Source organism: Pristiophorus japonicus, unplaced genomic scaffold (assembly GCF_044704955.1).
Source record: "Pristiophorus japonicus isolate sPriJap1 unplaced genomic scaffold, sPriJap1.hap1 HAP1_SCAFFOLD_428, whole genome shotgun sequence".
NCBI classification, from domain to species: Eukaryota; Metazoa; Chordata; class Chondrichthyes; family Pristiophoridae; genus Pristiophorus; species Pristiophorus japonicus.
Window position 1 is genome coordinate 370700 of NW_027254179.1, and position 13429 is coordinate 384128.

A 13429-nucleotide genomic window follows, 5' to 3' on the forward strand; every position below is an offset into this window, starting at 1 on the left:
CACACACACACTGACTCTCACTGGGGTACGGGTCCCACACACACTGACTCTCACTGGGGTACGGGTCCCACACACACTGACTCTCACTGGGGTACAGTCCCACACACACTGACTCTCACTGGGGTACAGTCCCACACACACTGACTCTCACTGGGGTACGGGTCCCACACAAACTGACTCTCAATGGGGTACGGGTCCCACACACACTGACTCTCACTGGGGTACAGTCCCACACACACTGACTCTCACTGGGGTACAGGTCCCACACACACTGACTCTCACTCGGGTACAGTCCCACACACACTGACTCTCACTGGGGTACGGGTCCCACACACACTGACTCTCACCGGTGTACAGGTCCCACACACACTGACTCTCACTGGGGTACGGGTCCCACACACACTGACTCTCACTGGGGTACGGGTCCCACACACACTGACTCTCACTGGGGTACGGGTCCCACACACACTGACTCTCACTGGGGTACAGGTCCCACACACACTGACTCTCATTGGGGTACAGGTCCCACACATACTGACTCTCACTGGGGTACGGGTCCTACGCACACTGACTCTCACTGGGATACGGGTCCCACACACACTGACTCTCACTGGGGTACAGTCCCACACACACTGACTCTCACTGGGGTACGGGTCCCACAAACACTGACTCTCACTGGGGTACTGGTCCCACACACACTGATTCTCACTGGGGTACGGGTCCCACACACACTGACTCTCACTGGGGTACGGGTCCCACACACACTAACTCTCACTGGGGTACGGGTACCACACACACTGACTCTCACTGGGGTACTGGTCCCACACACACTGACTCTCACTGGGGTACAGTCCCACACACACTGACTCTCACTGGGGTACAGGTCCCACACACACTAACTCTCACTGGGGTACGGGTCCCACACACACTGACTCTCACTGGGGTACTGGTCCCACACACACTGACTCTCACTGGGGTACAGTCCCACACACACTGACTCTCACTGGGGTACAGGTCCCACACACTGACTCTCACTGGGGTACAGTCCCACACACACTGACTCTCACTGGGGTACGGGTCCCACACACACTGACTCTCACTGGGGTACAGTCCCACACACACTGACTCTCACTGGGGTACGGGTCCCACACACACTGACTCTCACTGGGGTACAGTCCCACACACACTGAATCTCACTGGGGTACGGGTCCCACAAACACTGACTCTCACTGGGGTACTGGTCCCACACACACTGACTCTCACTGGGGTACGGGTCCCACACACACTAACTCTCACTGGGGTACAGGTCCCACATACACTGACTCTAACTGGGGTACAGTCCCACACACACTGACTCTCACTGGGGTATGGGTCCCACAAACACTGACTCTCACTGGGGTATGGGTCCCACACACACTGACTCTCACTGGGGTACGGGCCACACACACACTGACTCTAACTGGGGTACAGTCCCAAACACACTGACTCTCACTGGGGTATGGGTCCCACAAACACTGACTCTCACTGGGGTATGGGTCCCACACACACTGACTCTCACTGGGGTACGGGCCACACACACACTGACTCTCACTGGGGTACGGGTCCCACACACACTGACTCTCACTGGGGTACAGTCCCACACACACTGACTCTCACTGGGGTACGGGTCCCACACACACTGACTCTCACTGGGGTACGGGTCCCACACACACTGACTCTCACTGGGGTACGGGTCCCACACACACTGACTCTCACTGGGATACAGTCCCACACACACTGACTCTCACTGGGGTATGGGTCCCACACACACTGACTCTCACTGGGGTACGGGTCCCACACACACTGACTCTCACTGGGGTACAGTCCCACACACACTGACTCTCAATGGGGTACGGGTCCCACACACACTGACTCTCACTGGGGTACAGTCCCACACACACTGACTCTCACTGGGGTACAGTCCCACACACACTGACTCTCACTGGGGTACAGGTCCCACACACACTGACTCTCACTCGGGTACAGTCCCACACACACTGACTCTCACTGGGGTACGGGTCCCACACACACTGACTCACACTGGGGTACGGGCCCCACACACACTGACTCTCACTGCGGTACGGATCCCACACACACTGACTCTCACCGGGGTACAGGTCCCAAACACACTGACTCTCACTGGGGTACGGGTCCCACACACACTGACTCTCACTGGGGTACGGGTCCCACACACACTGACTCTCACTGGGGTACGGGTCCCACACACACTGACTCTCACTTGGGTACAGGTCCCACACACACTGACTCTCATTGGGGTACAGGTCCCACACACACTGACACTCACTGGGGTACGGGTCCCACACACACTAACTCTCACTGGGGTACGGGTCCCACACACACTGACTCTCACTGGGGTACGGGTCCCACACACACTGACTCTCACTGGGGTACAGTCCCACACACACTGACTCTCACTGGGGTACGGGTCCCACAAACACTGACTCCCACTGGGGTACTGGTCCCACACACACTGACTCTCACTGGGGTACGGGTCCCACACACACTGACTCTCACTGGGGTATAGTCCCACACACACTGACTCTCACTGGGGTACAGTCCCACACACACTGACTCTCACTGGGGTACGGGTCCCACAAACACTGACTCCCACTGGGGTACTGGTCCCACACACACTGACTCTCACTGGGGTACGGGTCCCACACACACTGACTCTCACGGGTACAGTCCCACACACACTGACTCTCACTGGTGTACGGGTCCCACACACACTAACTCTCACTGGGGTACGGGTCCCACACACACTGACTCTCACTGGGGTACGGGTCCCACACACACTGACTTTCACTGGGGTACGGGCCACACACACACTGACTCTCACTGGGGTACGGGTCCCACACACACTGACTCTCACTGGGTTACGGGTCCCACACACACTGACTCTCACTGGGGTACGGGTCCCACACACACTGACTCTCACTGGGGTACGGGTCCCACACACACTGACTCTCACTGGGGTAGAGTCCCACACACACTGACTCTCACTGGGGTATGGGTCCCACACACACTGACTCTCACTGGGGTACAGTCCCACATACACTGACTCTCGCTGGGGTACGGGTCCCACACACACTGACTCTCACTGGGGTACAGTCCCACACACACTGACTCTCACTGGGGTACAGTCCCACACACACTGACTCTCACTGGGGTACGGGTCCCACACACACTGACTCTCACTGGGGTACAGTCCCACACACACTGACTCTCACTGGGGTACGGGTCCCACACACACTGACTCTCACTGGGGTACGGGTTCCACTCACACTGACTCTCACTGGGGTACGGGTCCCACACACACTGACTCTCACTGGGGTACGGGTTCCACTCACACTGACTCTCACTGGGTACGGGTCCCACACACACTGACTCTCACTGGGGTACGGGTCCCACACACACTGACTCTCACTGGGGTACAGGTCCCACACACACTGACTCTCACTGGGGTACGGGTCCCACACACACTGACTCTCACTGGGGTCCAGACCCACACACACTGACTCTCACTGGGTTACAGTCCCACACACACTAACTCTGACTGGGGTACGGGTCCCACACACACTGACTCTCACTGGGGTACAGGTCCCACACACACTGACTCTCACTGGGGTATGGGTCCCACACACACTGACACTCACTGGGGTACGGGTCCCACACTCACTGACTCTCACTGGGGTACAGTCCCACACACACTGACTCTCACTGGGTTACGGGTCCCACACACACTGACTCTCACTGGGGTACGGGTCCCACACACACTGACTCTCACTGGGGTACGGGTCCCACACACACTGACTCTCACTGGGGTATGGGTCCCACACACACTGACTCTCACTGGGGTACAGTCCCACATACACTGACTCTCACTGGGGTACGGGTCCCACACACACTGACTCTCACTGGGGTACAGTCCCACACACACTGGCTCTCACTGGGGTACAGTCCCACACACACTGACTCTCACTGGGGTACAGGTCCCACACACATTGACTCTCACTGGGGTACAGTCCCACACACACTGACTCTCACTCGGGTACGGGTCCCACACACACTGACACTCACTGGGGTACGGGTCCCACACACACTGACTCTCACTGGGGTATGGGTCCCACACACACTGACTCTCACTGGGGTACGGGTCCCACACACACTGACTCTCACTGGGGTACGGGTCCCACACACACTGACTCTCACTGGGGTACAGTCCCACACACACTGGCTCTCACTGGGGTACGGGTCCCACACACACTGACTCTCACTCGGGTACGGGTCCCACACACACTGACTCTCACTGGGGTACGGGTCCCACACACACTGACTCTCACTGGGGTACGGGTCCCACACACACTGACTCTCACTGGGGTACAGTCCCACACACACTGACTCTCACTGGGGTACGGGTCCCACACACACTGACTCTCACTGGGGTACAGGTCCCACACACACTGACTCTCACTGGGGTACAGGTCCCACACACACTGACTCTCACTGGGGTACAGTCCCACACACACTGACTCTCACTGGGGTACAGTCCCACACACACTGACTCTCACTGGGGTACAGGTCCCACACACACTGACTCTCACTCGGGTACAGTCCCACACACACTGACTCTCACTGGGGTACGGGTCCCACACACACTGACTCACACTGGGGTACGGGTCCCACACACACTGACTCTCACTGCGGTACGGATCCCACACACACTGACTCTCACCGGGGTACAGGTCCCAAACACACTGACTCTCACTGGGGTACGGGTCCCACACACACTGACTCTCACTGGGGTACGGGTCCCACACACACTGACTCTCACTGGGGTACGGGTCCCACACACACTGACTCTCACTTGGGTACAGGTCCCACACACACTGACTCTCATTGGGGTACAGGTCCCACACACACTGACACTCACTGGGGTACGGGTCCCACACACACTAACTCTCACTGGGGTACGGGTCCCACACACACTGACTCTCACTGGGGTACGGGTCCCACACACACTGACTCTCACTGGGGTACAGTCCCACACACACTGACTCTCACTGGGGTACGGGTCCCACAAACACTGACTCCCACTGGGGTACTGGTCCCACACACACTGACTCTCACTGGGGTACGGGTCCCACACACACTGACTCTCACTGGGGTATAGTCCCACACACACTGACTCTCACTGGGGTACAGTCCCACACACACTGACTCTCACGGGTACAGTCCCACACACACTGACTCTCACTGGGGTACGGGTCCCACACACACTAACTCTCACTGGGGTACGGGTCCCACACACACTGACTCTCACTGGGGTACGGGTCCCACACACACTGACTTTCACTGGGGTACGGGCCACACACACACTGACTCTCACTGGGGTACAGTCCCACACACACTGACTCTCACTGGGGTACGGGTCCCACACACACTGACTCTCACTGGGGTACAGTCCCACACACACTGACTCTCACTGGGGTACGGGTCCCACACACACTGACTCTCACTGGGGTACGGGTCCCACACACACTGACTCTCACTGGGTTACGGGTCCCACACACACTGACTCTCACTGGGGTACGGGTCCCACACACACTGACTCTCACTGGGGTACGGGTCCCACACACACTGACTCTCACTGGGGTACAGTCCCACACACACTGACTCTCACTGGGGTACGGGTCCCACACACACTGACTCTCACTGGGGTAGAGTCCCACACACACTGACTCTCACTGGGGTATGGGTCCCACACACACTGACTCTCACTGGGGTACAGTCCCACATACACTGACTCTCGCTGGGGTACGGGTCCCACACACACTGACTCTCACTGGGGTACAGTCCCACACACACTGACTCTCACTGGGGTACAGTCCCACACACACTGACTCTCACTGGGGTACGGGTCCCACACACACTGACTCTCACTGGGGTACAGTCCCACACACACTGACTCTCACTGGGGTACGGGTCCCACACACACTGACTCTCACTGGGGTACGGGTTCCACTCACACTGACTCTCACTGCGGTACGGGTCCCACACACACTGACTCTCACTGGGGTACAGTCCCACACACACTGACTCTCACTGGGGTACGGGTCCCACACACACTGACTCTCAGTGGGGTACGGGTTCCACTCACACTGACTCTCACTGGGGTACGGGTCCCACACACACTGACTCTCACTGGGATACAGGTCCCACACACACTGACTCTCACTGGGGTACAGTCCCACACACACTGACTCTCACTGGGGTACGGGTCCCACACACACTGACACTCACTGGGGTACGGGTCCCACACTCACTGACTCTCACTGGGGTACAGTCCCACACGCACTGACTCTCACTGGGTTACGGGTCCCACACACACTGACTCTCACTGGGGTACGGGTCCCACACACACTGACTCTCACTGGGGTACGGGTCCCACACACACTGACTCTCACTGGGGTAGAGTCCCACACACACTGACTCTCACTGGGGTATGGGTCCCACACACACTGACTCTCACTGGGGTACAGTCCCACATACACTGACTCTCACTGGGGTACGGGTCCCACACACACTGACTCTCACTGGGGTACAGTCCCACACACACTGGCTCTCACTGGGGTACAGTCCCACACACACTGACTCTCACTGGGGTACAGGTCCCACACACATTGACTCTCACTGGGGTACAGTCCCACACACACTGACTCTCACTCGGGTACGGGTCCCACACACACTGACTCTCACTGGGGTACGGGTCCCACACACACTGACTCTCACTGGGGTATGGGTCCCACACACACTGACTCTCACTGGGGTACGGGTCCCACACACACTGACTCTCACTGGGGTACGGGTCCCACACACACTGACTCTCACTGGGGTACAGTCCCACACACACTGGCTCTCACTGGGGTACGGGTCCCACACACACTGACTCTCACTCGGGTACGGGTCCCACACACACTGACTCTCACTGGGGTACGGGTCCCACACACACTGACTCTCACTGGGGCACGGGTCCCACACACACTGACTCTCACTCGGGTACAGGTCCCACACACACTGACTCTCACTGGGGTACAGGTCCCACACACACTGACTCTCACTGTGGTACAGGTCACACACACACTGACTCTCACTGGGGTACGTGTCCCACACACACTGACTCTCACTGGGGTGCAGTCCCACACACACTGACTCTCACTGGGGTACAGTCCCACACACACACACTGACTGTCACTGGGGTACAGGTCCCACACACACTGACTCTCACTGGGATACGGGTCCCACACACACTGACTCTCACCGGGGTACAGTCCCACACACACTGACTCTCACTGGGGTACAGGTCCCACACGCACTGACACTCACTGGGGTACAGGTCCCACACACACTGACTCTCACTGGGGTACGGGTCCCACACACACTGACTCTCACTGGGGTACAGGTCCCACACACACTGATTCTCACTGGGGTACAGGTCCCACACACACTGACTCTCACTGGGGTATGGGTCCCACACACACCGACTCTCACTGGGGTACGGGTCCCACACACACTGACTCTCACTGGGGTACGTGTCCCACACACACTGACTCTCACTGGGGTACAGTCCCACACACACTGACTCTCACTGGGGTACGGGTCCCACACACACTGACTCTCACTGGGGTACGGGTCCCACACACACTGACTCTCACTGGGGTACAGTCCCACACACACTGACTCTCACTGGGGTACAGTCCCACACACACTGACTCTCACTGGGGTACAGTCCCACACACACTGACTCTCACTGGGGTACGTGTCCCACACACACTGACTCTCACTGGGGTACAGTCCCACACACACTGACTCTCACTGGGGTACGTGTCCCACACACACTGACTCTCACTGGGGTACAGTCCCACACACACTGACTCTCACTGGGGTACGTGTCCCACACACACTGACTCTCACTGGGGTACAGTCCCACACACACTGACTCTCACTGGGGTACAGTCCCACACACACTGACTCTCACTGGGGTACAGTCCCACACACACTGACTCTCACTGGGGTACGTGTCCCACACACACTGACTCTCACTGGGGTACAGTCCCACACACACTGACTCTCACTGGGGTACAGTCCCACACACACTGACTCTCACTGGGGTACGGGTCCCACACACACCGACTCTCACTGGGGTACAGTCCCACACACACTGACTCTCACTGGGGTACGGGTCCCACACACACTGACTCTCACTGGGGTACGGGTCCCACACACACTGACTCTCACTGGGGTACTGGTCCCACACACACTGACTCTCACTGGGGTACAGTCCCACACACACTGACTCTCACTGGGTTACGGGTCCCACACACACTGACTTTCACTGGGGTATGGGTCCCACACACACTGACTCTCACTGGGGTACAGTCCCACACACACTGACTCTCACTGGGGTACAGTCCCACACACACTGACTCTCACTGGGGTACAGGTCCCACACACACTGACTCTCACTGGGGTACAGGTCCCACACACACTGACTCTCACTGGGGTACAGTCCCACACACACTGACTCTCACTGGGGTACGGGTCCCACACACACTGACTCTCACTGGGTACGGGTCCCACACACACTGACTCTCACTGGGGTACAGTCCCACACACACTGACTCTCACTGGGGTACGGGTCCCACACACACTGACTCTCACCGGGGTACGGGTCCCACTCACACTGACTCTCACTGGGGTACGGGTCCCACACACACTGACTCTCACTGGGGTACAGGTTCCACACACACTGACTCTCACTGGGGTACGGGTCCCACTCACACTGACTCTCACTGGGGTATGGGTCCCACACACACTGACTCTCACTGGGGTACGGGTCCCACACACACTGACTCTCACTGGGGTACAGTCCCACACACACTGACTCTCACTGGGGTACGGGTCCCACACACACTGACTCTCACTGGGGTACGGGTTCCACTCACACTGACTCTCACTGGGGTACGGGTCCCACACACACTGACTCTCACTGGGGTACAGGTCCCACACACACTGACTCTCACTGGGGTACGGGTCCCACACACACTGACTCTCACTGGGGTCCAGACCCACACACACTGACTCTCACTGGGTTACAGTCCCACACACACTAACTCTCACTGGGGTACGGGTCCCACACACACTGACTCTCACTGGGGTACAGTCCCACACACACTGACGCTCACTGGGGTACAGGTCCCACACACACTGACTCTCACTGGGGTATGGGTCCCACACACACTGACTCTCACTGGGGTACGGGTCCCACACACACTGACTCTCACTGGGGTACGGGTCCCACACACACTGACTCTCACTGGGGTACAGGTCCCACACACACTGACACTCACTGGGGTACGGGTCCCACACTCACTGACTCTCACTGGGGTACAGTCCCACACACACTGACTCTCACTGGGTTACGGGTCCCACACACACTGACTCTCACTGGGGTACGGGTCCCACACACACTGACTCTCACTGGGGTACGGGTCCCACACACACTGACTCTCACTGGGGTAGAGTCCCACACACACTGACTCTCACTGGGGTATGGGTCCCACACACACTGACTCTCACTGGGGTACTGTCCCACATACACTGACTCTCACTGGGGTACGGGTCCCACACACACTGACTCTCACTGGGGTACAGTCCCACACACACTGGCTCTCACTGGGGTACAGTCCCACACACACTGACTCTCACTGGGGTACAGGTCCCACACACATTGACTCTCACTGGGGTACAGTCCCACACACACTGACTCTCACTCGGGTACGGGTCCCACACACACTGACTCTCACTGGGGTACGGGTCCCACACACACTGACTCTCACTCGGGTACGGGTCCCACACACACTGACTCTGACTGGGGTACGGGTCCCACACACACTGACTCTCACTGGGGTACGGGTCCCACACACACTGACTCTCACTCGGGTACAGGTCCCACACACACTGACTCTCACTGGGGTACAGGTCCCACACACACTGACTCTCACTGGGGTACAGGTCACACACACACTGACTCTCACTGGGGTACGTGTCCCACACACACTGACTCTCACTGGGGTACAGTCCCACACACACTGACTCTCACTGGGGTACAGTCCCACACACACACACTGACTGTCACTGGGGTACAGGTCCCACACACACTGACTCTCACTGGGGTACGGGTCCCACACACGCTGACTCTCACTGGTGTACAGGTCGCACACACACTGACTCTCACCGGGGTACAGTCCCACACACACTGACTCTCACTGGGGTACGGGTCCCATACACACTGACTCTCACTGGGGTACGGGTCCCACACACACTGACTCTCACTGGGGTACAGGTCCCACACACACTGACTCTCACTGGGGTACGGGTCCCACACGCACTGACACTCACTGGGGTACAGGTCCCACACACACTGACTCTCACTGGGGTACGGGTCCCACACACACTGACTCTCACTGGGGTACAGGTCCCACACACACTGATTCTCACTGGGGTACAGGTCCCACACACACTGACTCTCACTGGGGTACAGTCCCACACACACTGACTCTCACTGGGGTACGGGTCCCACACACACTGACTCTCACTGGGGTACGGGTCCCACACACACTGACTCTCACTGGGGTACGGGTCCCACACACACTGACTCTCACTGGGGTACAGTCCCACACACACTGACTCTCACTGGGGTACAGTCCCACACACACCGACTCTCACTGGGGTACAGTCCCACACACACTGACTCTCACTGGGGTACGGGTCCCACACACACTGACTCTCACTGGGGTACGGGTCCCACACACACTGACTCTCACTGGGGTACGGGTCCCACACACACTGACTCTCACTGGGGTACGGGTCCCACACACACCGACTCACACTGGGGTACTGGTCCCACACACACTGACTCTCACTGGGGTACAGTCCCACACACACTGACTCTCACTGGGTTACGGGTCCCACACACACTGACTTTCACTGGGGTATGGGTCCCACACACACTGACTCTCACTGGGGTACAGTCCCACACACACTGACTCTCACTGGGGTACAGTCCCACACACACTGACTCTCACTGGAGTACAGGTCCCACACACACTGACTCTCACTGGGGTACAGTCCCACACACACTGACTCTCACTGGGGTACTGGTCCCACACACACTGACTCTCACTGGGGTACAGTCCCACACACATTGACTCTCACTGGGTTACGGGTCCCACACACACTGACTTTCACTGGGGTATGGGTCCCACACACACTGACTCTCACTGGGGTACAGTCCCACACACACTGACTCTCACTGGGGTACAGTCCGACACACACTGACTCTCACTGGGGTACAGGTCCCACACACACTGACTCTCACTGGGGTACAGTCCCACACACACTGACTCTCACTGGGGTACGGGTCCCACACACACTGACTCTCACTGGGTACGGGTCCCACACACACTGACTCTCACTGGGGTACAGTCCCACACACACTGACTCTCACTGGGGTACGGGTCCCACACACACTGACTCTCACCGGGGTACGGTTCCCACTCACACTGACTCTCACTGGGGTACGGGTCCCACACACACTGACTCTCACTGGGGTACAGGTCCCACACAAACTGACTCTCACTGGGGTACAGTCACACACACACTGACTCTCACTGGGGTATGGGTCCCACACACACTGACTCTCACTGGGGTACGGGTCCCACACACACTGACTCTCACTGGGGTACAGTCCCACACACACTGACTCTCACTGGGGTACGGGTCCCACACACACTGACTCTCATTGGGGTCCAGACCCACACACACTGACTCTCACTGGGGTACAGTCCCACACACACTAACTCTCACTGGGGTACGGGTCCCACACACACTGACTCTCACTGGGGTACAGGTCCCACACACACTGACTCTCACTGGGGTATGGGTCCCACACACACTGACTCTCACTGGTGTACGGGTCCCACACTCACTGACTCTCACTGGGGTACAGTCCCACACACACTGACTCTCACTGGGGTACAGTCCCACACACACTGACTCTCACTGGTGTACAGGTCGCACACACACTGACTCTCACCGGGGTACAGTCCCACACACACTGACTCTCACTGGGGTACAGGTCCCACACGCACTGACACTCACTGGGGTACAGGTCCCACACACACTGACTCTCACTGGGGTACGGGTCCCACACACACTGACTCTCACTGGGGTACAGGTCCCACACACACTGATTCTCACTGGGGTACAGGTCCCACACACACTGACTCTCACTGGGGTATGTGTCCCACACACACTGACTCTCACTGGGGTACAGTCCCACACACACTGACTCTCACTTGGGTACAGGTCCCACACACACTGACTCTCACTGGGGTATGTGTCCCACACACACTGACTCTCACTGGGGTACAGTCCCACACACACTGACTCTCACTGGGGTACAGGTCCCACACACACTGACTCTCACTGGGGTATGTGTCCCACACACACTGACTCTCACTGGGGTACAGTCCCACACACACTGACTCTCACTGGGGTACAGGTCCCACACACACTGGTTCTCACTGGGGTACAGTCCCACACACACTGACTCTCACTGGGGTACAGTTCCACACACACTGACTCTCACTGGGGTACAGTCCCACACACACTGACTCTCACTGTGGTACAGTCCCACACACACTGACTCTCACTGGGGTACGGGTCCCACACACACTGACTCTCACTGGGTTACGTGTCCCACACACACTGACTCTCACTGGGGTACGGGTCCCACACACACTGACTTTCACTGGGGTACAGTCCCACACACACTGACTCTCACTGGGGTACGGGTCCCACACACACTGACTCTCACTGGGGTACAGTCCCACACACACTGACTCTCACTGGGGTACAGTCCCACACACACCGACTCTCACTGGGGTACAGTCCCACACACACTGACTCTCACTGGGGTACGGGTCCCACACACACTGACTCTCACTGGGGTACGGGTCCCACACACACTGACTCTCACTGGGGTACAGTCCCACACACACTGACTCTCACTGGGGTACGGGTCCCACACACACTGACTCTCACTGGGGTACAGTCCCACACACACTGACTCTCACTGGGGTACAGTCCCACACACACTGACTCTCACTGGGGTACAGGTCCCACACACACTGACTCTCACTGGGGTACAGTCCCACACACACTGACTCTCACTGGGGTACAGTCCCACACACAGTGACTCTCACTGGGGTACAGGTCCCACACACACTGACTCTCACTGGGGTAC

General features: G+C 58.0%; 1 protein-coding gene across 1 annotated transcript in view; it reads left to right on the forward strand.

Annotated features, from left to right (window-relative positions):
- LOC139251260 (von Willebrand factor A domain-containing protein 7-like) overlaps positions 1–13429 on the forward strand; it is a 122705-nt gene that overhangs the window by 87863 nt on the left and 21413 nt on the right. The gene's annotated exons all lie outside the window — the stretch shown is intronic.